Raw genomic sequence first — 26881 nt, 5'->3', positions numbered from 1 at the left:
AAAGGATGATGATGTGTGGAAGGGATAGGTAGACAGGACTCTGTGATGCCCACAGGTAGAAACTATTTTTAAAATAGTGACAGAAGGCAAAGCTAGGAAATGATGACTATGAACTTTCTTAGTTCATTGAATTGACTAAAGTAAAACAAGATCCAAAAGGGCAGCAGTAGGCAATACAACTGAAAGAATGAGTGTAAGAAACAGTCTGTGCTCAGCTGTAGCACCAGCCAGAAAGATGGAACACAGCTTCTGGGGCACAACAGCTGTGTAAAGCGCAGGTTTACAAACAGCCAGGAAGCAGTGATGTACCAACAATACTAAAAATTAGTTTTATTTTTTTTAAAGAATTGTGTGTGGTTTAGGAGGAAAGAGAGAGAAGCAGAAGTCACATACCCTCCTTCCCTTTGTGTCTCTGTGTATCTTTTTCTGTCTCTTATAAGGACACTGTCATTGGATTTTGGGTTCACTTTACACTCATCTTGACTCTTACCTTAATTATATCTGCAAAGACCTTATTTCCAAATAAGGTGACATTCTGAGTTCTGGGCGACATGGATATTTGGGAGACACTATTCATCCACAGCTCTTCCATGTTGGCTCAGAAGTTGAAGAATTTCCCTGAAATGCAGCTTCAAACCCTGGGTCAGGAAGATCCCCTGGAGAAGGCAATGGCTACCCACTCCATCATTCTTTCCTTGAGACTTCCACAGACAGAAGAACCTGGAAGGCTACAGTCCGTGGGGTGGCAAAGAGTCAGACATGACTGAACAACTCACAGTTTCACTTTTCATACACCAACAACACACATCATTTTACACACAATATACAGCTATTTTATTTGACACTGAACTGAACAAAAACTAAGAGATCAAATAGCCAATTCATGACTCTAAATTTATGATCTAGTGAGTTGACTACATAATTTGAGTCTTCATCTCTACAAGAATATTTAATCAACACTATGTAATGATCAAATTTCTTTTGGACATACAGATCTTCAACCAAACTGTATTCAGTGATTCATTAATTTCCTGACACTCTCTTTCACATCTTTGTTCCTGAGGCTATAGATCAGAGGGTTCAGCATGGGACTCACCACTGTATAAAATACAGAACCTACTTTGACTGTGAGCCATGAGTTTTTGGAGCTGGGTATACAATAAAAGAACAGGACAGTCCCATGGAACGTGGTGATGGTGGTCAGATGGGAGGCACAAGTAGAGAAGGCTATTTTGCACCCCCCAGCAGAGGGCACTTTTATGATAGTGACAAAATGGACATATAAGTAGTAAGGATAATTGCCAGGCTGCTCACCTCATTGAATATGGCAATGGCAAAACAGAACACTTGGCTGATGAAGGGGTCAGAGCAGGAGATGGAGACAATGACAGAGTGCTCACAGAGGGAATTATTTATGATGTTAGACCCACAGAAGGATAATGCCAGGAGAAAACAGGTGAGTGTCAGGGAGGAGACTATATCCCACTTGCAGGGACTGGCCACTAACGATGTACAGAGCTCTGGGGACATAACCACTGTGTAGAGACTTACAAACGGCCACAAATCGGTCATAGGCCATCACTGCCAACACGAATGCCTCTGCCACTGCAAACATACAAGCTGAGAAGAATTGTGTGATGCATCCCGTGAACGAGACGGTTCTGTCTTCCACACCAAATTCTGCAAGAGTTTGGGTGTAACTGTGGTGGAATAGCAGAAATGAACAAAGGACAAGTGACTGAGAAACAAGTACACGGGGGTGTGGAGTTCGGGACTGATCCTGATGATGGTGATCATACCCAGGTTCCCCACCACGGTGACTGCATAGACGGTGAGGAAAGCCAGGAACAAGGGAACCTGGAGGTCGGGATATTCTGAGAAGCCCAAGAGGGTGAACGTGGCTCCTGCACTCCGATTTCCTTCAGCAAACCACAAAATTGTTGTTGGAGAAAATCTGAGACAGTGATAATAAAATGATAACAATGATAATGATGACACTGCATGGATATCACATTTATCGTGCAGCAGACATTGTATTAAAATATTGGTACATTAGTTTTGACCACTAAATAAGACTTATGAATTTCAAAACAACTAGTCTCATATTTTACAAAAGGAAATGGAAGCATATATGAGTTAAGACACTTGTTCGAATTAACACAGCCTGCTAGTGATGAGTTAGGTTTGAAGTTGATCATGAGTGACAGAAATTGAATTTCGTGTAGAGTTAGAAATGTTTTCTATAGTGTTGCAGAAAAACGTGTTTTTCATAGTTCCACCATTCTGAAGGTCTGTGCTGTTTAGTGGGAGTAACGTAACAATAAATGAAAACATAGCACTCAAATTTATTTTAAAAAGCAGGATTAATATTTTTAGAGGTCGTAGTACTTCTATCATTATATTCAAACTGAAGATCATAGAAAAGGCAGAGGTCATGAGTTACCACAAGAATTTTCACATTTTAGAAAACATAAATGAACATTGAAGGAAATAAAGCTCCATCTTCAAGTTTTCCAATGCTTCCAGTTTGATGCTAAAATTATTGGCTTTGTGTTCAGTGCAGCGACCTGGTAAAGCAATGAAGTTGTATTACAATTTGCAGTACCCTCACTTTTGTTTTCTTTCCTATTTGACTATCATTTGTCTCACATACTGCCACTGATGCTCTCAATATAGTTTTTTAAATTCTTTGATCAATATCTCTTAACTTGCTATCAATATTTTTAATCTAATACATTTATTAGGAATATTATACATTTAAATGGTTATAGAATATCTGAATTACAGAGTAACTTAAAATATATTTTGCTCAACTCTTTCACATTCTACACTGTTTCTCAAGAAAATCAGAGAATACGGTAATAAACACAAGTGGTTACATTATCACCCTCAAAACTTCTGGTGACAGGAATATTGAGTTTGATTAAAACTACAGGTGATAATCTTGCTTTGAGTCATACAATCATTATTTGTGCACATTATTTTGAGAAAGCAAAAGCATCTTGTACTGGTAAGCAGTTTATAACAACAGAAGTATACTTATTTAGCAAAGATTTTTAAATAAGTTAACCAATAACAAGCACACATCTGAAATATTCATTAATAAAGGGACTATTTGTTTGAACCTCATAAACACAGATGCAATTTTAGTTTTGTCTGACCATATGAAGGGAGAAAAAATTCATTGTTTCTTGAATAGCTTTATGGTACTTTTGACACTCAAAAAATGTATTTCCTATATGCAGAAAAGGGAACGGGTGGGAAGTGGAAAAGAGTTAGTGACAGACAGACTGGCACAATGAAAGAAGCAAGGAGTTGGAAACATAAATTTAACTTCAGTTCCAAGCTTTGGCATTTACTGTATGATCTTTGGTGAATCACTCAGATTTTAGAGCCTCAACTTCTTTATCAGTAATAATGACATGATAATATATATTTTATAGGTGTATAAGTATAGGAAATGGCATTAATATAATTTGCACAAAGTCTTACAGTTATGCAGTTCACAATATATAGGTTTTCCCACCCTTATCCATTTCAATTCTTAATACTCTGAATAATTGGTATTATTTTTAAATGTATTATTTTAAACAAAATTGTGCAATGCAACCAGAGAAAGAAATGGTTCTGTCCTCCACAATCAAATTCTCCAACAGTTTGGGTGTGATCCAACCAGTCCATTCTGAAGGAGATCAGCCCTGGGATTTCTTTGGAAGGAATGATGCTCAAGCTGAAACTCCAGTACTTTGGCCACCTCATGCGAAGAGTTGACTCATTGGAAAAGACTCTGATGCTGGGAGGGATTGGGGGCAGGAGGAGAAGGGGACGACAGAGGATGAGATGGCTGGATGGCATCACTGACTCGATGGACGTGAGTCTGGGTGAACTCCGGGAGTTGGTGATGGACAGGGAGGCCTGGCATACTGTGATTCATGGGGTTGCAAAGAGTCGGACACGACTGAGCAACTGAACTGACTGACTGACTGACAGTAGAAAAACAGAAATCGACAAAGGACAAGTGACTAAGGAAAAAGTACATGATCATGTGGAGTTTTGAATTGACCTTGATGATTATGATCATGCTTAAATTCCCCACCACTGGAGAAGGCAATGGCAACCCACTCCAGTACTCCTGCCTGGAAAATCCCATGGACGGAGGAGCCTGGTAGGCTGCAGTCCATGGGGTTGCTAAGAGTCGGACATGACTGAGCGACTGACTTCACTTTCCCTTTTCACTTTCCAGCACTGGAGAAGGAAATGGCAATCCACTCCACTGTTCGTGCCTGGAGAATCCCAGGGACGGGGAGCCTGCTGGGCTGCCATCTACGGGGTTGCACAGAGTCGGACATGACTGAAGTGACTTAGCAAATTCCCCACCACAGTGGCTGTGTAGATAGACAAGAAAACAAGGAAAAGTGGGACCCGGAGTTCTGGATATTCTGAAAAACCCAGGAGAATTAATGTAGGTATGATACTCTGATTTCCTTCTGATAGCAGGATGATTCCTGTTGAACAAAGGACCAAACATTATTCCTGAAAAATAGAAATGAATACAAAAGAGAAACAGAGAAGGCAGAAGCTTCATATGTCTCTGGGGAGCTGGTATATATTCTCCAGATATGGTCCTCAAACCAGCAGCAGCAGGGATGCCTAAGAATATGTTAGGGATGCAAATTCTCAAGCCCTGTCTCCAACTTCCTGAACCAACAACTCTGGAAAGTAGCCCACAATTTGTGATCTATCCAGCCCTCCAGGTGATTTCTGATGCATGATAAATTATGAGAACCACTAAAATACAGACTATTCATGCTATCGTTTAAAATTTAGCCCTTAGTATTTTCAATATACAACTAAAATATAAATTTGGAACACACAAGAAAGCGTAAATCTCAAAATTTTGAGATGCCAAAAAGAAGCAGAGTACTTTGTTATGGTTCTAACAGTTACACTAAGGATCAAGGAGATCACATGGTGGGTAAAAGGTGCCGTATAAATCTCAGTATAATTTTTTTATATTCTAGTCATATTAAAGAATTGACTTTTAATTGACAAATTAAAAGTTTGTGAATTGGCATAAATCTTAAGTTGTAACTAGTTTATGCCTTCCATCTTGTGCTTAAATTAATTATAGAATCTTATTCATGAAATAATCATGTACCTTCCATCAAAACCTCCATTAAGGTTATACTGGCTCCTGGGATAATTTTTGGGTTTTTATATTGACATTTTGCTTAACACGGATTCATTCATTAATTGAATCTAATTAACTTATATTAATTACTTGTAAATGTGATTTTAGATCATCTATTTTAATATATAAGGCTTCCATAGTGGCTTAATGGTAAAGAATACACCTTCAATGTAGGAGACACAGGAGACACAGGTTCGATTCCTGGGTGGGGAAGATTCCCTGGAGAAGGAAATGGCAACCCACCCCAATATTGCTGTGGGCCTCTCTGGTGGCTGAGTCAGTAAGTAATCTACCTGCAATGCAGGAGATCACCTGCAATGCAGGAGACCTGAGTTCAATCCCTAGGTCGGGAAGATCCCCTGGAGAAGGAGATGGCAACCCACTCCAGTATGACTTAGCAGCTAAACCTTTTTGATATATCTAAAATTATAAGTGAGTGTTAGTTTCTTTCTCGTGTCTGACTCTCTGAAAAACCACGGACTGTAGCTCATCAGGTTTCTCTGTCTGTGTGATTCTCCAGGTAAGAATACTGGAGTGGATTGCCATTGCCTTCTCCAGGGGATCTTCCCAACTCAGAGATCAAACCCAGGTTTACTGAAGACAGATTCTTTACTGTCTCAGCCACCAATATATAATTAAATATAAATATAAAGTATATATAATGTTATGAGAAAAAAATGATATAATTTATATTTATAAATTATATATAATTATATATAATTAATTATTATATTTACCAACAATAATTTTATACAAAATGTATTCAAGAAACAGTGAAAATTACAAATTTTCTCTACCAATGAGTAAACCTCTGTTATGATGAGGCAAACTTGGAGAAGATGGGGAAGCAAGAGCTGCAATGCCTTAAAATGAATGGCCCCGAGATACAGACATTCATCTTTGTTTTGTCCAGATCAAGTGTCAGGCTACAGACTCAGCTCCATGAAGGCCTAGTTGATATCCACTACAAACAACCCTAGACATAAATAATATGTCATCAGAATATTTTTTCCAATAGCAAGAGGGACTGGACAGATACATTGTAAATATCCATTATTATTCAGGCTATTTTAACAAATGGCTTTCCTTCAACATTTGAAAATATTAGCAACACCTTGGTATATTAGGAAGACTGGAGCCACTGTTTTAGTTTCCTGATGCAATACTCATATCAATAACCAAAGAGACTGAAAAATTGATTTGGTGTTCAAGGTTAGCAATTTCAAATGATTTTGCAGAAAATCAGTGGATTAATGGTAGGTTTGTATTCAAATCGGAACTGCTGCTGCTGCCAAGTCGCTTCAGTCGTGTCCAACTCTGTGCGACCCCATAGACGGCAGCCCACCAGGGGATTTTCCAGGCAAGAGTACTGAAGTGGGGTGTCATTGACTTCTCTGCAAATTGGAACTAGGTTTATGGAATTACAGAATTCTCTGTCTTTTTGCAATTTCCCTATTGCTCACTGCCGCCACTTTCAGTAATACAAATCTTAATTGTGAAAACCACTTCATGCCGTATTAGTGCAAATTAAAATGTTTCTGATCATAGAAAGGGATCATCTATAGTTTTTGGAATAATCTATATGAGTGGTAGCTCCATCTTTTCCACTTAATTTGCAAGATACAGAAAGAAACATGAACTGATATGAAACCAGATGTTATTGACTAATTTACTGAGAATTTCTTTTTAGGATTAATGAACCTCCAGTATATTTCTTCTCAGTATTCAAACATTCTTTAAGATATTAAAAGACTTTAGGCTTGCAAAAATGACAGTATATTTCAATGAGCATGCCAGTAAAATGGCATTTTATTTCCAGGGACATTAGAAACATCAAAAAATACAAAGAAAAATTTAAAAGCTTAATTCACAGTCTAAATTCTGCCAAACCTTGGGTCTTATATTTCCCCCCATGACCATGAATATATGAAGTACACAGAATTGTAATTGGAGTATTACTCAGTGGACCACAAGCCATTTAATTAGGTGAAACACTATCTCTTGTGTCATTTTAGTGGATGGATTTTCTTCTAAATCATTAAAGATAATTACACCACCAAATCTATCCCATTAATTACTTTTTTGATATTGAACTTTTAAAATAATAGTATTCATTGAATAAACATAAAATGTAGACTTTGAAAAATGGAAAAAATATAGAAATAATTGTTATTAACTGCATTTCAAATCCAGCATTCAAGTTTAGAGTAGAGAAATTTGGCCAGCTCTGCCTTAGGCAAAAGATAAAGATGGCCTTCGCTAGTGATGTAATGTGGATATCATTCACCCTGATACAATGTTGTGAGAAAAGCTTCACTTTTGTGATAAAACCATACCGAAAATCTACAATCCCAGTTTAATGTGAGAGAATCATTAGGTAAACCCATATCCGGAAACATTCTTCAGGGTTCTTCACCAATATTCTTTAGAATTGTCAAAGTCAAGAAAAAACAAGAAAGGAGTGAAACACTGTTTCAGACCAGAGGATACTGAGGAGACGTGAAAACTAATCCAATACTGCACCCGGATTACATCTCAGAAAGAAAAGAGTGTATTAGTGGGAAAAAACAAACCAGATGGAATCAAATTAAATTTAAATTTTAGTTGTCATAATGTACCTTTAATTTTCTCTTAAATTTTATTTTACTTTGGTAATAACACAATATGAGATCTACCGTCTTAAGATATTTTTAAGTGTATAATACAGTACTGTTGACTACACATATAATTTTATACAGCACAGCTGTGTGTGTCTTGCTAAACTGAAACTTATTGACCATTGATTTGTAAATTTATGCTTCTCTCTCCACTAGCCTCTGTTAGCTATTATTCCACTCCTTGATTCCGATATATCACATAAGTGAAATTCTGCAGTATTTGTCTTTCTATGACTGACATTTTCATTTAGCATAGTGTCCTCAAGTTTCATCTATGTAGTCACATATTACATAATTTTCTTCTTTTTAAAGGTCAGGTTGTATTCCACTGTTCACATATGCACCACATTCTTTTATCCAACCATCTGTCCATAGATATTTCAGTGGTTTCCACTCCCTGGCTATTGTGAATGGTTCTACAGTGAGTGTGGGAATGCTAACATATTTTTAAAAGCTTGACCTCAGATTTTTAGGATAATACCCATAAGCAGGATTTCTGGATCATGTACAATTCAATTTTCAACTTAATAAAGAACCTGTATACCATTTTCCACAGCAGCTACAACATTTTGCATTCCTACTAACAATGTATGATGAGGTGTGATGAAAACTGGAATATCTTTGCAACTTATTTTTTAAATTAAAAATTATATAATTTATTCTTAAAATGTCATCATTCACATTAGTAGTCCCACTTTATTGTATCTCCAATACTACAACCAGCTCTGCTTTATGCCAACATACTATCAATTCTGAACTAAAAAAGTGTAAATGTGATAAGTAGTTCTCAGTATCCCCACTTTGCATCATTTTGCTACAACATTTGCCAGACTTTGCTTTTAGTATCTGTGACTGTCAGTGTGTTGGGGCCAGGTTGAGGGGTAGTTTTTGGGAGTAGTAAGCAATATTTTTTAAACTTATTATTAACTAAATAACAACTAATTAGTGAATGCAAACTTAAAATTTCCTAATAATGTTGGGCTGGCCATGAAAGCTCATTCCAGTTTTTCCATAACATGTTACAGAAGAGCCAGAACAAACTTTTTGGCTAGCCAAATATACACATTTCACAAAGAAGTAAGCAAGACACAACAAATCTAATTTCCTGGTCCAGAAAATTGGTATGTGAAGTCAGGGTTCAAACACAATATTTTCTTTGCATAAATAGATAATAAAAATCATAATTGCTTTAGGGTCTCCTCCACTAATAGGTTCCCTGGTGGCTCAGACAGTAAAGAATCTGCAGTGTGGAAGAACTGGGTCCAATCCCTGGGTTAGGAAGAGCCCATGGAGGAGGGCATTGCAAGCCACTCCAGTATTCTTGCCTGGAGAATATCATGGACAAAGGATCCTGGTGGGCCACAGTCTCTGGGGTTGCAAAGACTCAGACACCAATGAGTGACTAAGCACACCAGTAATAGCCATTACTGAAGTAATTGCTTGGAGTACAGTAACTGGCCTTGGAGTACAGAATGAAGCAGGGCAAAGGTTAATAGAGTTCTGCCAAAGAATGCACTGGTCATAGCAAACACCGACTTCAAACAACACAAGAGAAGACTCTACACATGGACATCACCAGATGGTCAACACCGAAATCAGATTGATTATATTCTTTGCAGTCAAAGATGCAGAAGCTCTATACAGTCAGGAAAAACAAGACTGGGGCTGACTGTGGCTCAGATCATGAACTCCTTATTGCCAAAATCAGACTTAAATTCAAGAAAGTAGGGGAAACCACTAGACCATTCAGGTAAAACCTGAATCAAATCCCTTATGACTATACAGTGGAAGTGAGAAATAGATTTAAGGGCCTAGATCTGATAGACAGAGTGCCTGATGGATGGAGGTTCATGATATTGTACAGGAGACAGGGATCAAGACCATCCCCAAGAAAAAAAATGCAAAAATGCAAAATGGCTCTCTGAGGAGGCCTTACAAATAGTGAAAAGAAGAGAAGCGAAAAGCAAAGGAGAAAAGGAAAGATATACCCATTTGAATGCAGAGTTCCAAAGAATAGCAAGAAGAGATAAGAAAGCCTTCCTCAGTGATCAGTGCAAAGAAATAGAGGAAAACAATACAATGAGAAAGACTAGAGATCTCCTCAAGAAAATTAGAAATACAAAGGGAACATTTCATGTAAAGATGGGCTCAATAAAGGGCAGAAATGGTATGGACCTAACAGCTGCAGAATATATTTAGAAGAGCTGGCAAGAATACACAGAACCGTACAAAAAAGATCTTCATGACCCAGATAATCACTATGGTGTGATCACTGACCTAGAACCAGACATTCTGGAATGTGAAGTCAAGTGGGCCTAAGGAACCATCACTACAAACAAAGCTAGTGGAGGTGATGGGATTCCAGTTGAAGCTATTTCAAATCCTGAAAGATGATGCTCAGAAACTGCTGTGATCAACATGCCAGGAAATTTGGAAAACTCAGCAGTGTCCACAGAACTGGAAAAGGTCAGTTTTCATTCCAATCCCAAAGAAAAGCAATGCCAAAGAATGCTCAAACTACCACACAATTGCACTCATCTCGCACTCTAGTAAAGTAATGCTCAAAATTCTCCAAGCCAGGCTTCAGCAATACATGAACCGTGAACTTCAAGATGTTCAAGCTGATTTTAGAAAAGGCAGAGGAACCAGAGATCAAATTGCCAACATCCCCTGGATCATCAAAAAAGTAAGAGAGTAGCAGAAAATCATCTATTTCTGCTTTATTGAATATGCCATAACCTTTGACTGTGTGGATCACCACAAACAGTGGAGATTCTGGAAGAGATGGGAATACCAGACCACCTGACCTGTCTTTCGAGAAATCTGTATGTAGGTCAGGAAGCAACAGTTAGAACTGGACATGGAACAACAGACTGGTTCCAAATAGGAAAGGGAGTATGTCAAGGCTATATATTGTCACCCTGCTTATTTAACTTAAATGGAGAGTACATCATGAGAAAACCTGGCTGGATGAAGCACAAGCTGGAATCAAGACTGCTGGGAATAGCAATAGCCTCAGATATGCAGATGACACCACCCTTATGGCAGAAAGTGAAGAGGAACTAAAGAGCCTCTTGATGAAAATGAAAGAGGAGAGTGAAAAAGTTGGCTTAAAGCTCAACATTCAGAAAACAAAGATCATGGCATCCAATCCCATCACTTCATGGCAAATAGATGGGGAAACAGTGGAAACAGTGGCAGACTTTTCTTTTTGTTTTTTTTTTGGGGGGGGGGCTCCAAAGTCACTGCAGATGGTGATTGCAGCCATGAAATTTAAAAACCCTATTTCTTGAAAGATAAGTTATGACCAACCTAGACAGTATATTGAAAAGCAGAGACATTACTTTGTCAACAAAGGTCAGTCTAGTCAAAGCTATGGTTTTTCCAGTAGTCATGTATGGACTATAAAGAAATCTGAGCACCAAAGAATTGATGCTTTTAAACTCTGGTGTTGGAGAAGACTCTTGAGAGTCCCTTGGACTGAAAGGAGATCCAACCAGTCCATCCTAAAGGAAATCAATCCTGGATATTCATTGGAAGGACTGGTGTTGGAGCTGAAACTCCAATACTTTGGCCACCTGATGTGAAGAGCTGACTCACTTGAAAAGACCCTCATGCTGGGAAAGACTGAAGGTGGGAGAAGGGGATGACAGAGAATGAGATGGTTGGATGGCATCACCGACTCAATGGACAGGAGTTTGAGTAAACTCTTGGATTTGGTGATGGACAGGGATGCCTGTCGTGCTGCAGTCCATGGGGTCACAAAGAGTTGAACATGACTGAGCAACTGAACTGAACTGAATAGCAATTAACTTATAGTGTTTTTTTTTTTGATGTGATACTGTCCTTGAGTTTCTCCCAATCACATTCTCTTTTTCATTTCTACATAATATTCACTGAATTGAATAAGAAGACTCTCATCATTTTTGTTTTGAGAGAAAAATATAATCTTGATGGCAAAAACTAACAAGGACAATAAAAGAAAATTACAGAATAATCTTACTAATGATCACAGAATTTTAAATTATACATAAAATATTGACACACTAAACCAATCAACTAAAAAAAGGGTAAATATATAATGATTATAGTAATTTTCTTAGGAAAAAACACATCTTTTGATATTAGAAAATTTTAAAAATACACATTACCATATCAAAATATTAAAGGCATTAAAATGAAGAAAATTAACTTGATAAATTCAACATTCACTTACTAAAAAACAAAATATAACAAACAGACACATACAAAACAAATATGTGAGATAACTTTGTTTAACATTTTAAGCATGAAATGTTTCCTTGTTAGATGAGGAAGTCAAGGGTACCCACTTTTACTATTTATTCAGAATTGTACTAATGTTTTCAGCTAGTTAACCAAGCACAGGAAAAAAATAAAAAGAATAACACTGGAAATAACATATCCAGAAAATGTTTAATTAGAGATTATATGATATGCATTCTGAAAATCAAAAATAATCTACAAATAAATTATAAAATTATTAAAAAAATATTGTTAGAGTTGCCAAAATGCATTGAATCCTAATTGAAAAACAATAAACATTTTACAAATGACATTTAAAATAGTATGAAAAATAATCACACATCCAGATTAATTTAAAAATATATGTAACAACTTTATAAAAATATGATATATCTTATATTGTAAAACATGAAGTAGATCTAAATTAACATAATAATGTAACATGCTTATGATTTGGAAGACTTGAGGATGCAAACATCATTCTTTGCAAATAGATCTACAATTCTACTGTTTTTCTACACTAAATCTAAACAAGAATAATTCTAAAGTTTGTTTTAAAAGGTAAAAATAAAGAATATCTTAAACACTCTGCAAGATAAAAAGTAACTTTTTAAGAGTTGCTCAACTTGATGTTAAAGCCTATTAGTTAAGGGTAGTTCTGATTATAAAATAGCTAGAAGCATACAGAAAGTCTAGGAACAGAAGTATAGATATACTGATATTTACTTTATGAATATTCTGGCACCACAAAGCAGTGTTAAAATGAGTGCATTTTTCAATAAGTATTTCTAGGGTAAATATACACCAATAAGTCAAAATATAAAATTAGATTATAGTCATGCCCCATCAAAATTTACTTTCAGTTTGAAATAAATATAAAAATCAATGTAAAAAGAGAAAATAAAACCCTGAATTGAAAATAGAGGAGGTAGAATAGAAAATATAATACTGTATGAAATTTGTGATAATTTAGCACATAAAGTATGATAATATCTTTATTATTTTGGAAGTAAGAAGTGGATCTTAAATAAGATATTAAAAGTACTTCACTGTGTAAAGAAACAGTTTGATAAACACTAATTCATTAAACATAAGGAAATGTGTGCACCTAAATACATCACCAACCAAGTGAATAGACAAGCCACAATCTAGGAGAAAATGTTCATGATACATACATCAAAGGACTTTTATTTAGAATGCATAATGAAATACATATTTCATAATAAAATATTAACAACCTAATAGAAAAATAGGTAAAAAAAAAAAAAAAAAAAAAACCTGAATAGGACCTTCACAAAGAAGTAAGACAAGTCAAATGACTAATAACTAAATTATAGGAATTCAACCACATTAGTAAAGTGGAATTGAATTCATAACCAAAATGAAGTACCCCTACTCATCCACCAACTTCAAAATACTAAAATGTCTGCTATGACATTTGGCAAGAATATTGGCAAGAATGGACAATAATTAGAACCCACGTGTAATATAGTTGGAATTTAAACTAATACATCTATTTTGGAAAATTGTTTGATGGCACCTAGCAAAAGATCTTTGGCTCAGAGGTTAAAGCGTCTGCCTGGAATGCAGGATACCCGGGTTTGATCCCTGGGTTGGGAAGATCCCCTGGAGAAGGAAATGGCCATCCACTCCAGTACTCTTGCCTGGAGAATTCCATGGATGGAGGAGCCTGGTAGGCTACAGTCCATGGGGTCGCAAAGAGTCAGACACAACTGAGCGACTTCACTTCACTTCACTTCACTTCAGCGAAAGATCAGAAACAAGCGCCTTTGATCCAGAACATTCAGAGACAGGGCATACCTCACCCAGTGAGTGCTCATGGGTAATGCAGCACATACTTGTGTAAAAATGTTCATGCAGCATTTCCATAAAAAAGGTGAAATAACCAGAAGTGAAATTGCTGGCTCATATGGTAGTTCTATATTTAGCTTTTGTGTGTGTGTTTGTGTGCAAAACTCCATACTGTTTTCCATACAGTATGCAATTGGCTCTACCAATTTACATTCTCACCCACAATGCGCAAGGTTTCTCTTTACTCCAATTCTCTCCAAAAATTGTTATTTGCAGACTTTGTAAAGAAAGGAGGAGGGGCAATTTAGGAGTATAAAGTCTACAAAATACTCTGTATAAAATAGATAAGCTACAAGGATACCCCTGCCTAGCGCCGTGAGTTCTAGCTATTATCCTTTGTGTGCTGTACTGTGCTCAGTCACTTCAGTCATGTCCAACTCTTTGTGACCCCATGGGCTGTAGCCCACCAGGCTCCTCCGCCCATGGGATTGGGTTGCCATGCCCTCCTCCAGGGGATCTTCCCCACCCAGGAATCAAACCCATATCTCTGGCATCACCTGCATTGCAGACAGGTTCTTTACCCACTGAGACACTAAGTTTTAATAGTGTATAGTCTATAAACATAATGAAATCACTGTGTTGTGCATCTAAAATTATTATAACACTGTAAATAAATAACGGAGCAGGCAATGGCACCCCACTCCAGTACTCTTGCCTGGAAAATCCCATGGACGGAAGAGCCTGGTAGGCTACAGTCCATGGGGTCGCTAAGAGTCAGACACGACTGAGTGACTTCACTTTCACTTTCCACTTTCATGCATTGGAGAAGGAAATGGCAACCCACTCCAGTGTTCTTGCCTGGAGAATCCCATGGACGGAGAAGCCTGGTAGGCTGCAGTCCATGGGGTTGCACAGAGTTGGACACGACTGAAGAGACGCAGCAGCAAAATAAATAATACTTCAATAAAGAAAAGGAAATAGCCAAATTCCATTTGTAGTAGAAGTATGAATAAACACATTATCATATCAATATATTTATTTTGTGGAACATTCTTCAGCAACAAAAATGGAACTACTGTTATAGTCAATCACTTAAAAATTCTTTTGAAAAAAAATGCTGAGCCAAATAAGCCAGACATAAGGGAATATACTCTAAAATTTTAATAATACAAATTTCAAAAGCAACAAAGTTAAATTTTAACTCTCATAAAAGTTATGACCAACCTAGATAGCATATTGAAAAGCAGAGACACTACTTTGCCAACAAAGGTCCATCTAGTCAATGCTATGGTTTTTCCAGTGGTCATGTATGGATGTAAGAGTTGGACTATGAAGAAAGCTGAGTGCCAAAGAATTGATGCTTTTGAACTGTGGTGTTGGAGAAGACTCTTGAGAGTCCCTTGGACTGCAAGGAGATCCAACCAGCCCATTCTAAAGGAGATCAGCCCTGGGATTTCTTTGAAAGGAATGATGCTAAAGCTGAAACTCCAGTACTTTGGCCACCTCATGCGAAGAGTTGACTCATTGGAAAAGATCGATGCTAGGAGGGATTGGGGGCAAGAGGAGAAGGGGATGACAGAGGATGAGATGGCTGGATGGCATCACTGACTCGATGGACGTGAGTCTGAGTGGACTCCGGGGGATGGTGATGGAAAGGGAGGCCTGGCGTGCTGCGATTCATGGGGTTGCAAAGAGTCGGACACAACTGAGCAACTGAACTGAACTGAACCTATTCTCTGTTTAGAAGAAAATGTTTTGAAGACAGCAATGAAGTTTGCTCCTAGAGGCATCAGAGAGGCACAGTGACTAGAAAAATGGTTAAAGAAATGCTGTAAAGAGCTGATAATGTCTTTAATTTCTTGGAGAAAGCAACATACAGGGTTATTATACAGAATTACTTGTCTATTTATCACATTTCATAATTTGAGAGTGACAAAAAGAGAAAGGAAATGAAAGGAAGAGAAAAAAAAGAAAGAAGACATGGAACAGAAATCATTTGCAAATTCTGAGGATTTTAGGATGTGGATAGCCTTTTGCTGTGCTGTGCTTAGTCACTCAGTCTTATCCGACTCTTTGTGACCCCATGGACTATAGCCCACCAGGCTCCTCTGTCCATGGGGATTTTCCACGCAAGAATACTGGAGTGGGTTGTCATGCCCTCCTGTAGGTGATCTTCCCTACCCAGGTAAAGAATCCAGGTCTCCCATATTGCAGGGGGATTCTTTACCATCTGAGCCACCAGGAAAGCCCATGGACAGTGTTAGATGATCATTATTTAGCCTATAATGCTCTTAAAGTGAGACATAAACATAATTTTATTTCTTTTTTTCTTTTAAACTGAAGTTGATATTTTAAAATCACATTGCAGTTTAAAAATCACATTATAAAAATCACATATATATCATATGATATATATATATATATATATATATATATATATATATATATATATATATATATTGTATCATGGAGAAGGAAATGGCAAGCCACTCCAGTGTTCTTGCCTGGAGAATCCCAGGGACAGGGGAACCTGGTAGGCTGCCGTCTATGGGGTTGCACAGAGTCGGACACAACTGAAGCGACTTAGCAGCAGCATATTGTATCCACAATCTATATGTATATATATATTGTATATACATATATATACAATATATATATGTATATACAATAATGTATAATGTATATTATACATTATATATTGTATAATATATTATGTATAATACAATATAATATATATTGTATTATATATTATAATACAACATATATAATACATATATATTGTATCTATGTTGTATATATAATAATGTATATATTGTATATATATTGTATCTACATATATATATACAATATATATATTGTATCCACAATCTATATGTATATATAGATTGTATCCCATTGTGTCTCAGTCACTAAAGAATCAACACGCACTTCAGGAGCCATGAGTTCCATCCGTGGCTTGGGAAGATCCCCTGGAAGAGAGCATGGCACTCTTCCCACTCCAGTATTCTTCCCTAGAGATTCCCCATGGACAGAGAAGGGGTCTCAAAGATCACACTAATCAGTGAATAAGCACACATTTGAAGAAAAATGTAATAACCATCAACACACTGTGTAAAGTACATTTAAGAAAGCTCTCTCCTCTATCTCTCTTCTCATTCAAAATTGCATTAGGTGAGAAAAGATTTTGGTGTTGACTAATTTTCTGATGGTCTCCTTCACATCATTATTTCTAAGGCTGTAGATAGGGGATTTAGCATGGGGATGACTACTGTGAAAAGCACAGTGACTACTTTGATGAAGAGCCATGAGCTTCTGGAGTTGGGTACCCAGTAGAGAAGAAGGATGACCCCATGGAAAATGGTGATGGCAGTCAGGTGGGAGGCACAGGTGGAGAAGGCTTTTCGGAGTCCACCAGCTGAAGGCATCTTGATGATGTGACAATTATGAAAACATAGGAAGTGAGAATAATCAGGAGGCAACACACCTCATTGAGAGTAGAAATGATAAAACATGTCATCTGACTGAAGTAAGAGTCAGAGCAAGAGGCAGAGACGATTGCAGAATGCTTACAGCCAAAGTGATGTATGACGTTAGAACCCTGGAAGGACAGCTCCAAAAGAGAACATGTGATTGTCAAGGACCACGTTCCACCCCATGTGTAAGTTCCAGTGACCAGGAGGCTGCAGAGCTTAGGAGACACAGCAACTGTGTAGAGCAAAAGGTTACAAACAGCCACAAACCAGTCATAGGCCATCACTGCTAACATGAACATCTCCGTAATCACAAGTGTGCAATCAAAGAAGAACTGCAGCATGCAACCCAAGTAGGAGATAGTCCTTGTGTCCACAACCAAGATCTCTAAGAGTTTGGGTGTGGTTATAGAAGAGTAACAAAAATCAAGAAAGGAGAGATGGCTGAGAAAGAATTACATGGGGGTGTGAAGTTTGGGATTGATTCTGATGGTCACAATCATACCCAGGTTCCCCACCACAGAGACTGTATAGACAGTGAAGAAGACCAAGAATAGGGGCACCTGGAGCTGTGGGTATTTTGAGAAGCCTGAGAGGATGAAGGTGATTCTGATTTCTCTCATCCATCACTATGGTTTCTGCCAGAGAAAACCAGAGTTCACCCTAAGCAACCAGACATGACAGAAATAGAGGGTATCTTTTTCCCCCTAGCCTGGACAGGGGACTGGTCTGCAGTGGTGAAGTCTGGGATTTCCCAGGAATACGAATAAGACAGGTGGAGCCCAAATGGTATAATGTGTGTCTACAGGTGTGGAGAGTGCAAGTCAGCTTCTGATGGAGAGGCAAGGAGAGGATGGACTGGGAAGATCTGAGTGTCTCGGTGACTCAGAATACGTCCTTGTTTGAATTTCTCCCAGCTCTGTCTCCCTTTTCTCCACATGGAGAATTCCTTCCTTTAGCTTTATTTAATTGAACTTGTTGATTGCGCTTGCAAATTCTTATGTTTGTTCAGGCCATTCTAACTGCTCAAGATGTCCTGTTTTTCTCTCACTTTTCCTTAGTGCTCTCCAATCAGAGAGAGGCTTCCCAGGTAGTGCAGTGGTAAAGAATCCTCCTGATAGTGCAGGAGATGCAAGGGACATGAGTTCAATCCCTGGGTCAGGAATATCCCCAGGAGAAAGAACTGGCAACCCACTCCAGTATCCTTGCTGGTGAAATCTGATGACAGAGGAACCTGGAGGGCTATAGGCCATGGAGTCGCCAGTCACACAACTGAGAGATTCAGCACCCGCCTCATCAGAGAAACCTCAGGTTTACATTCCCTTAATGATTTCACCAACTGGCCAAACCTTGGTAAAAAGTCGCATATTGTATCTCCTAGAGAATATGAATGATGTCTTGTTAACAATCTAGACTCTTTAATCAAGTCAACTTGCCTTAAAATTTAACCTCAGTCACTTATTAATATGTCTCTGACAAGTTAAGCTCTCTGAAACCTTACCTATAGAATATAATTCTAAGAATTTGCTTTTACTACACAGTTATGTATAAAATATAACTTAAATTAGTGAATTATTTTCTAAAACATTTAAGACTTTAATTTTACATGTAATAAATGCCCCCCACCAAATTTAGTTTAGAATACTGGAGTGGGTAGCCATTCCCTTCTCCAGGGGATCTTCCCAACCCAGGGATTGGACCGAGGTCTTCCACATTACAGGCAGATTCTTTACCAGCTGAGTCACAAGAGAAGACCAGAAATACTTGAGTGGGTAGCCTATCCCTTCTCCAGCAGATCTTCCCGACCCAGAAATTGAACTGGGGTCCCATGCATTGCAGGCGGATTCTTTACCAGCTGAGCTATCAGGGAAGACCAACTTTAATTATTTTCTAAAACATTTAAGACTTTAATTTCACATGTAATAAATGGCCCCCACCAAATTTAGTTTCTTCTCTTGTATTTCTAATGTTGTTTTTCATGTTTACTTTTAATTTGAAATATTTGACCCCAAAATATTCTACAATGTAGCACTGCCTATAATTTTACAAAGTCTGAAATGGTGCAAATAGTGACTAAGAAGTAGAAAAAAATGCATACACAGAGGAAATCTTTTTCTTACTTACTTATTTTCTAATGTTTCCTTCTTAGCTGCACATTTCCATTAATGTCTCAAGCCATCCAGGGATAAACTTCATTTTGTCCATTTTTCCCTGTCCTTGTCTGTATCTCTATGATTTCCTTTCCATCCAAGGTTAAGGCTGTGAAAAATGTAATTAGGGCAAAATGAACATATTCTTCAAAATACACTCCCATCTTTATTGCTAGCTACCACCCATCTACTCAGCAGCTATCTTTATTTAGCCTACCTACAGCCATCCTTCAGGACTAATTTTCATTCAATTTTAGATTAAAATCATGCTCAAATGCTTACCCATATTCAAAATCATCTCCATACAAATTACCTGCAAACTGAACACTTCTGTCTGGATTTCTGTGATCTCTAAAAGAACTAAACTACCAATGCAGCAGACATAAGAGACACGGGTTCTATCCCTGGGTTGGGAAAATCCCCTGGAGGTGTGTATGTATTCTTGCTTGGAGAATCCCATGGACAGAGGAGCCTGGTGGGCTATAGTCCATAGGGTGGTTTATAAAGAGTCAGGACTGAAGCAACTTGGCATGCACAGTATCACTGCATTACCTAGGTTGCTTGATAGCTACTTCTTTCATTTTACTCACCGCAGGAATTTTAGTTTTTGTGCACAAAATACACACATTTTGATATATAAAAGCATAATTACCTTTTTTTTAAAAATTTTTTATTTCTTTATTTCTCATGTGTTCCCCATCCTGAACCCTCCTCCCTCCTCCCTCCCCATACCATCCCTCTGGGTCGTCCCAGTGCACCAGCCCCAAGCATCCAGCATCGTGCATTGAACCTGGACTGGCATCTCGTTTCATACATGACATTTCACATGTTTCAATGCCATTCTCCCAAATCTTCCCACCCTCTCCCTCTCCCACAGAGTCCATAAGCCTGTTCTATACATCAGTGTCTCTTTTGCTGTCTCGTATACAGGGTTATCATTACCATCTTTCTAAATTCCATATATATGCGTTAGTATACTGTATTGGTGTTTTTCCTTCTGGCTTACTTCACTCTGTATAATAGGCTCCAGTTTCATCCACCTCATTAGAACTGATTCAAATGTATTCTTTTTAATGGCTGAGTAATACTCCATTGTGTATATGTACCACAGCTTTCTTATCCATTCATCTGCTGATGGACATCTAGGTTACTTCCATGTCCTGGCTATTATAAACAGTGCTGCGATGAACATTGGGGTACACGTGTCTCTTTCCCTTCTGGTTTCCTCAGTGTGTATGCCCAGCAGTGGGATTGCTGGATCATAAGGCAGTTCTATTTCCAGTTTTTTAAGGAATCTCCACACTGTTCTCCATAGTGGCTGTACTAGTTTGCATTCCCACCAACAGTGTAAGAGGGTTCCCTTTTCTCCACACCCTCTCCAGCATTTATTATTTGTAGACTTTTGGATCGCAGCCATTCTGACTGGTGTGAAATGGTATCTCATAGTGGTCTTGATTTGCATTTCTCTGATAATGAGTGATGTTGAGCATCTTTTCATGTGTTTGTTAGCCATCTGTATGTCTTCTTTGGAGAAATGTCTATTTAGATCTTTGGCCCATTTTTTGATTGGGTCATTTATTTTTCTGGAGTTGAGCTGTAGGAGTTGCTTGTATATTTTTGAGATTAGTTGTTTGTCGGTTGCTTCATTTGCTATTATTTTCTCCCATTCTGAAGGCTGTCTTTTCACCTTGCTAATAGTTTCCTTTGATGTGCAGAAGCTTTTAAGGTTAATTAGGTCCCATTTGTTTATTTTTGCTTTTATTTCCAATATTCTGGGAGGTGGGTCATAGAGGATCCTGCTGTGATGTATGTCAGAGAGTGTTTTGCCTATGTTCTCCTCTAGGAGTTTTATAGTTTCTGGTCTTACGTTGAGATCTTTAATCCATTTTGAGTTTATTTTTGTGTATGGTGTTAGAAAGTGTTCTAGTTTCATTCTTTTACAAGTGGTTGACCAGATTTCCCAGCACCACTTGTTAAAGAGATTGTCTTTAATCCATTGTATATTCTTGCCTCCTTTGTCAAAGATAAGGTGTCCATATGTGCGTGGATTTATCTCTGGGCTTTCTATTTTATTCCATTGATCTATATTTCTGTCTTTGTGCCAGTACCATACTGTCTTGATAACTGTGGCTTTGTAGTAGAGCCTGAAGTCAGGTAGGTTGATTCCTCCAGTTCCATTTTTCTTTCTCAAGATCGCTTTGGCTATTCGAGGTTTTTTGTATTTCCATACAAATTGTGAGATTATTTGTTCTAGCTCTGTGAAGAATACTGTTGGTAGCTTGATAGGGATTGCGTTGAATCTATAAATTGCTTTGGGTAGTATACTCATTTTCACTATATTGATTCTTCCAATCCATGAACATGGTATATTTCTCCATCTATTAGTGTCCTCTTTGATTTCTTTCACCAGTGTTTTATAGTTTTCTATATATAGGTCTTTAGTTTCTTTAGGTAGATATATTCCTAAGTATTTTATTCTTTTCGTTGCAATGGTGAATGGAATTGTTTCCTTAATTTCTCTTTCTGTTTTCTCATTATTAGTGTATAGGAATGTAAGGGATTTCTGTGTGTTGATTTTATATCCTGCAACTTTACTATAATCATTGATTAGTTCTAGTAATTTTCTGGTGGAGTCTTTAGGGTTTTCTATGTAGAGGATCATGTCATCTGCAAATAGTGAAAGTTTTACTTCTTCTTTTCCAATTTGGATTCCTTTTATTTCTTTTTCTGCTCTGATTGCTGTGGCCAAAACTTCCAAAACTATGTTGAATAGTAATGGTGAAAGTGGGCACCCTTGTCTTGTTCCTGACTTTAGAGGAAATGCTTTCAATTTTTCACCATTGAGGATAATGTTTGCTGTGGGTTTGTCATATATAGCTTTTATTATGTTGAGGTATGTTCCTTCTATTCCTGCTTTCTGGAGAGTTTTTATCATAAATGGGTGTTGAATTTTGTCAAAGGCTTTCTCTGCATCTATTGAGATAATCATATGGTTTTTGTTTTTCAATTTGTTAATGTGGTGTATTACATTGATTGATTTGCGGATATTGAAGAATCCTTGCATCCCTGGGATAAAGCCCACTTGATCATGGTGTATGATCTTTTTAATGTGTTGTTGGATTCTGATTGCTAGAATTTTGTTTAGGATTTTTGCATCTATGTTCATCAGTGATATTGGCCTGTAGTTTTCTTTTTTTGTGGGATCTTTGTCAGGTTTTGGTATTAGGGTGATGGTGGCCTCATAGAATGAGTTTGGAAGTTTACCTTCCTCTGCAATTTTCTGGAAGAGTTTGAGCAGGATAGGTGTCAGCTCTTCTCTAAATTTTTGGTAGAATTCAGCTGTGAAGCCGTCTGGACCTGGGCTTTTGTTTGCTGGAAGATTTTTGATTACAGTTTCAATTTCCGTGCTTGTGATGGGTCTGTTAAGGTTTTCTATTTCTTCCTGGTCGAGTTTTGAAAAGTTGTACTTTTCTAAGAATTTGTCCATTTCTTCCTCGTTGTCCATTTTATTGGCATATAATTGTTGATAATAGTCTCTTATGATCCTTTGTATTTCTGTGTTGTCTGTTGTGATCTCTCCATTTTCGTTTCTAATTTTATTGATTTGATTTTTCTCCCTTTGTTTCTTGATGAGTCTGGCTAATGGTTTGTCAATTTTATTTATCCTTTCAAAGAACCAGCTTTTGGCTTTGTTGATTTTTGCTATGGTCTCTTTAGTTTCTTTTGCATTTATTTCTGCTCTAATTTTTAAGATTTCTTTCCTTCTACTAACCCTGGGGTTCTTCATTTCTTCCTTTTCTAGTTGCTTTAGGTGTAGAGCTAGGTTATTTATTTGACTTTTTTCTTGTTTCTTGAGGTGTGCCTGTATTGCTATGAACTTTCCCCTTAGGACTGCTTTTACTGTGTCCCACAGGTTTTGGGTTGTTGTGTTTTCATTTTCATTCGTTTCTATGCAAATTTTGATTTCTTTTTTGATTTCTTCTGTGATTTGTTGGTTATTCAACAGGGTGTTGTTCAGCCTCCATATGTTGGAATTTTTAATAGTTTTTCTCCTGTAATTGACATCTAATCTTACTGCATTGTGGTCAGAAAAGATGCTTGGAATGATTTCTATTTTTTTGAATTTACCAAGGCTAGCTTTATGGCCCAGGATGTGATCTATCCTGGAGAAGGTTCCATGTGCACTTGAGAAAAAGGTGAAATTCATTGTTTTGGGATGAAATGTCCTATAGATATCAATTAGGTCTAACTGGTCTATTGTATCGTTTAAAGTTTGTGTTTCCTTGTTAATTTTCTGTTTAGTTGATCTATCCATAGGTGTAAGTGGGGTATTAAAGTCTCCCACTATTATTGTGTTATTGTTAATTTCTCCTTTCATACTTGTTAGCATTTATCTTACATACTGCGGTGCTCCCGTGTTGGGTGCATATATATTTATAATTGTTATATCTTCTTCTTGGATTGATCCTTTGATCATTATGTAGTGACCTTCTTTGTCTCTTTTCATAGCCTTTGTTTTAAAGTCTATTTTATCTGATATGAGTATTGCTACTCCTGCTTTCTTTTGGTCCCTATTTGCATGGAAAATCTTTTTGCAGCCGTTCACTTTCAGTCTGTATGTGTCCCCTGTTTTGAGGTGGGTCTCCTGTAGACAACATATGTAGGGGTCTGTTTTTGTATCCATTCAGCCAGTCTTTGTCTTTTGGTTGGGGCATTCAACCCATTTACATTTAAGGTAATTACTGATAAGTATGATCCCGTTGCCATTTACTTTATTGTTTGGGGTTCGAATTTATACACCATTTTTGTGTTTCCTGTCTAGAGAATATCCTTTAGTATTTGTTGGAGAGCTGGTTTGGTGGTGCAGAATTCTCTCAGCTTTTGCTTGTCTGAGAAGCTTTTGATTTCTCCTTCATACTTGAATGAAATCCTTGCTGGGTACAATAATCTGGGCTGTAGGTTATTTTCTTTCATCATTTTAAGTATGTCTTGCCATTCCCTCCTGGCTTGAAGAGTTTCTATTGAAAGATCAGCTGTTATCCTTATGGGAATTCCCTTGTGTGTTATTTGTTGTTTTTCCCTTGCTGCTTTTAATATTTGTTCTTTGTGTTTGATCTTTGTTAATTTGATTAATATGTGTCTTGGGGTGTTTCGCCTTGGGTTTATCCTGTTTGGGATTCTCTGGGTTTCTTGGACTTGGGTGATTATTTCCTTCCCCAGTTTAGGGAAGTTTTCAGCTATTATCTCCTCAAGTATTTTCTCATGGTCTTTCTTTTTGTCTTCTTCTTCTGGAACCCCTATGATTCGAATGTTGTAGTGTTTAATATTGTCCTGGAGGTCTCTGAGATTGTCCTCATTTCTTTTAATTCGTTTTTCTTTTATTCTCTCTGATTCATTATTTCTACCATTCTATCTTCTAATTCACTAATCCTATCTTCTGCCTCTGTTATTCTACTATTTGTTGCCTCCAGAGTGTTTTTCATTTCATTTATTGCATTATTCATTATATATTGACTCTTTTTTATTTCTTCTAGGTCCTTGTTAAACCTTTCTTGCATCTTCTCAATCCTTGTCTCCAAGCTATTTATCTGTGATTCCATTTTAATTTCAAGATTTTGGATCAATTTCACTATCATTATTCGGAATTCTTTATCAGGTAGATTCCCTATCTCTTCCTCTTTTGTTTGGTTTGGTGGGCATTTATCCTGTTCCTTTATCTGCTGGCTATTCCTCTGTCTCTTCATCTTGTTTAAATTGCTGGGTTTGGGGTGTCCTTTCTGTATTCTGGCAGTTTGTGGAGTTCTCTTTATTGTGGCTTTTCCTCGCTGTGTGTGGGTTTGTACAGGTGGCTTGTCAAGGTTTCCTGGTTAGGGAAGCTTGTGTCGGTGTTCTGATGGGTGGAGCTGTATTTCTTCTCTTTGTTCAGTCGCGCTGTGGGGAGGAAGGGAGGGATGCTGCAAACAAATAACACTGGCGTGCGCTCGCAGTGCTTCAGCCACACTGGGTCTGCCCCCGTTCACGGCGCGTGTAGCCTCCCTGCCCACACTGCTCGGGCTCTAGGTTGTTCCACCGGGAACAATCCGAGGCTGGCCCTGGGTTGCATGTACCTCCCAGGTCCAAGCTGCTCAGGTTCAGGCACTCGGGTAGTCCTCAAAGGCGCAGACTCAGTTGGGCCTGAGTTTTGTGCTCTTCCCAGGTCCGAGCAGCTCAAGTGATGAGGTGTTTGGCGAGCGCCAATGCTGCGACTTATCGCCTCCCCGCCACTCAGTTATCTGGGTGTAAAACCGGCGCACCTTCTCAGGCAGATGTTAACCGTCCAGACCCCCAAAAAGTTTTAGTTAGCAAAGAAGCCTGCTTACAGTTTTATAGATAATGTCTCTCTGGGGCTGCGATTGCCCCCTTCCGGCTCTGGCTGCCTGTCACCGGAGGGGGAAGGTCTGCAGCCGGCTATCTCTGTTCAATTCTTTGTTCCGTGCGCGGGCCTGGCGGTCTTAGGTTAGGGCTGGCTTTTCGCGTGGTAGATATCCCACAGTCTGGTTTGCTAGCCCAAATTATTTCGCTCAGATAGTGCTCAGGGTATGCAGGCCAGATTCTTACTCTAAGCGATGCAGCCCGCGCTGCGCCTCCCTGCCCAGCCCCCGCTTGCTAATGGCGCGTGCAGGTGTCTGCGCTGCTTCTCCGCTGGGGGAGTTACCGTAGGACTCGCAATCTTCGAGTTTTAATTGTTTATTTATTTTTTCTTCCTGTTGTGTTGCCCTCTGTGCTTCCAAAGCTCGGCACAGATTCGGCAATGAGAAGGTTTCCTGGTGTTTGGAAACTTCTCTCTTTTTAAGACTCCCTTCCCAGGACGGAACTCCGTCCCTCCCTCTTTGTCTCTTTTTTTGTCTTTTATATTTTTTCCTACCTCCTTTCGAAGAGTTGGATTGCTTTTCTGGGTGCCTGATGTCCTCTGCCGGCATTCAGAAGTTGTTTTGTGGAATTTACTCAACGTTTAAATGCTCTTTTGATGAATTTGTAGGGGAGAAAGTGTTCTCCCTGTCCTACTCCCCCGCCATCTTGGCTCCTCCCCCCTGAGCATAGATTTCTGTGTTGCTAGCCATAATTACCTTTTAATATCAAATACCAGGCAACATATTTCAGACTACTTTGGGGTTTAATTCAGAACTCAAATTTGCTGTACTGCTCCAACTTGCTTTCACCTGAATGATTTAAACTCAAAAAAATTAATGCAAAGTCTGGCATATTCCTCTACAGTTTTATAGATTTCTTTTTAATATTTCCCTATTTTTTAAAATTATTTTTAATTGAAAACAAATACTACTACTTGAATGTCCACCA

General features: G+C 38.1%; 1 pseudogene; it reads right to left on the bottom strand.

Annotated features, from left to right (window-relative positions):
• Positions 1 to 1420: 1420 nt before the first annotated feature.
• On the bottom strand, positions 1421 to 22359 carry LOC133235646 (olfactory receptor 1165-like; annotated as a pseudogene).
• Positions 22360 to 26881: the final 4522 nt, after the last annotated feature.

This window comes from Bos javanicus, chromosome 22 (genome assembly GCF_032452875.1).
Source record: "Bos javanicus breed banteng chromosome 22, ARS-OSU_banteng_1.0, whole genome shotgun sequence".
NCBI classification, from domain to species: Eukaryota; Metazoa; Chordata; class Mammalia; order Artiodactyla; family Bovidae; genus Bos; species Bos javanicus.
The sequence above is the reverse complement of the archived record's forward strand: the minus strand, read 5'-3'. Positions and strand labels throughout refer to the sequence as shown.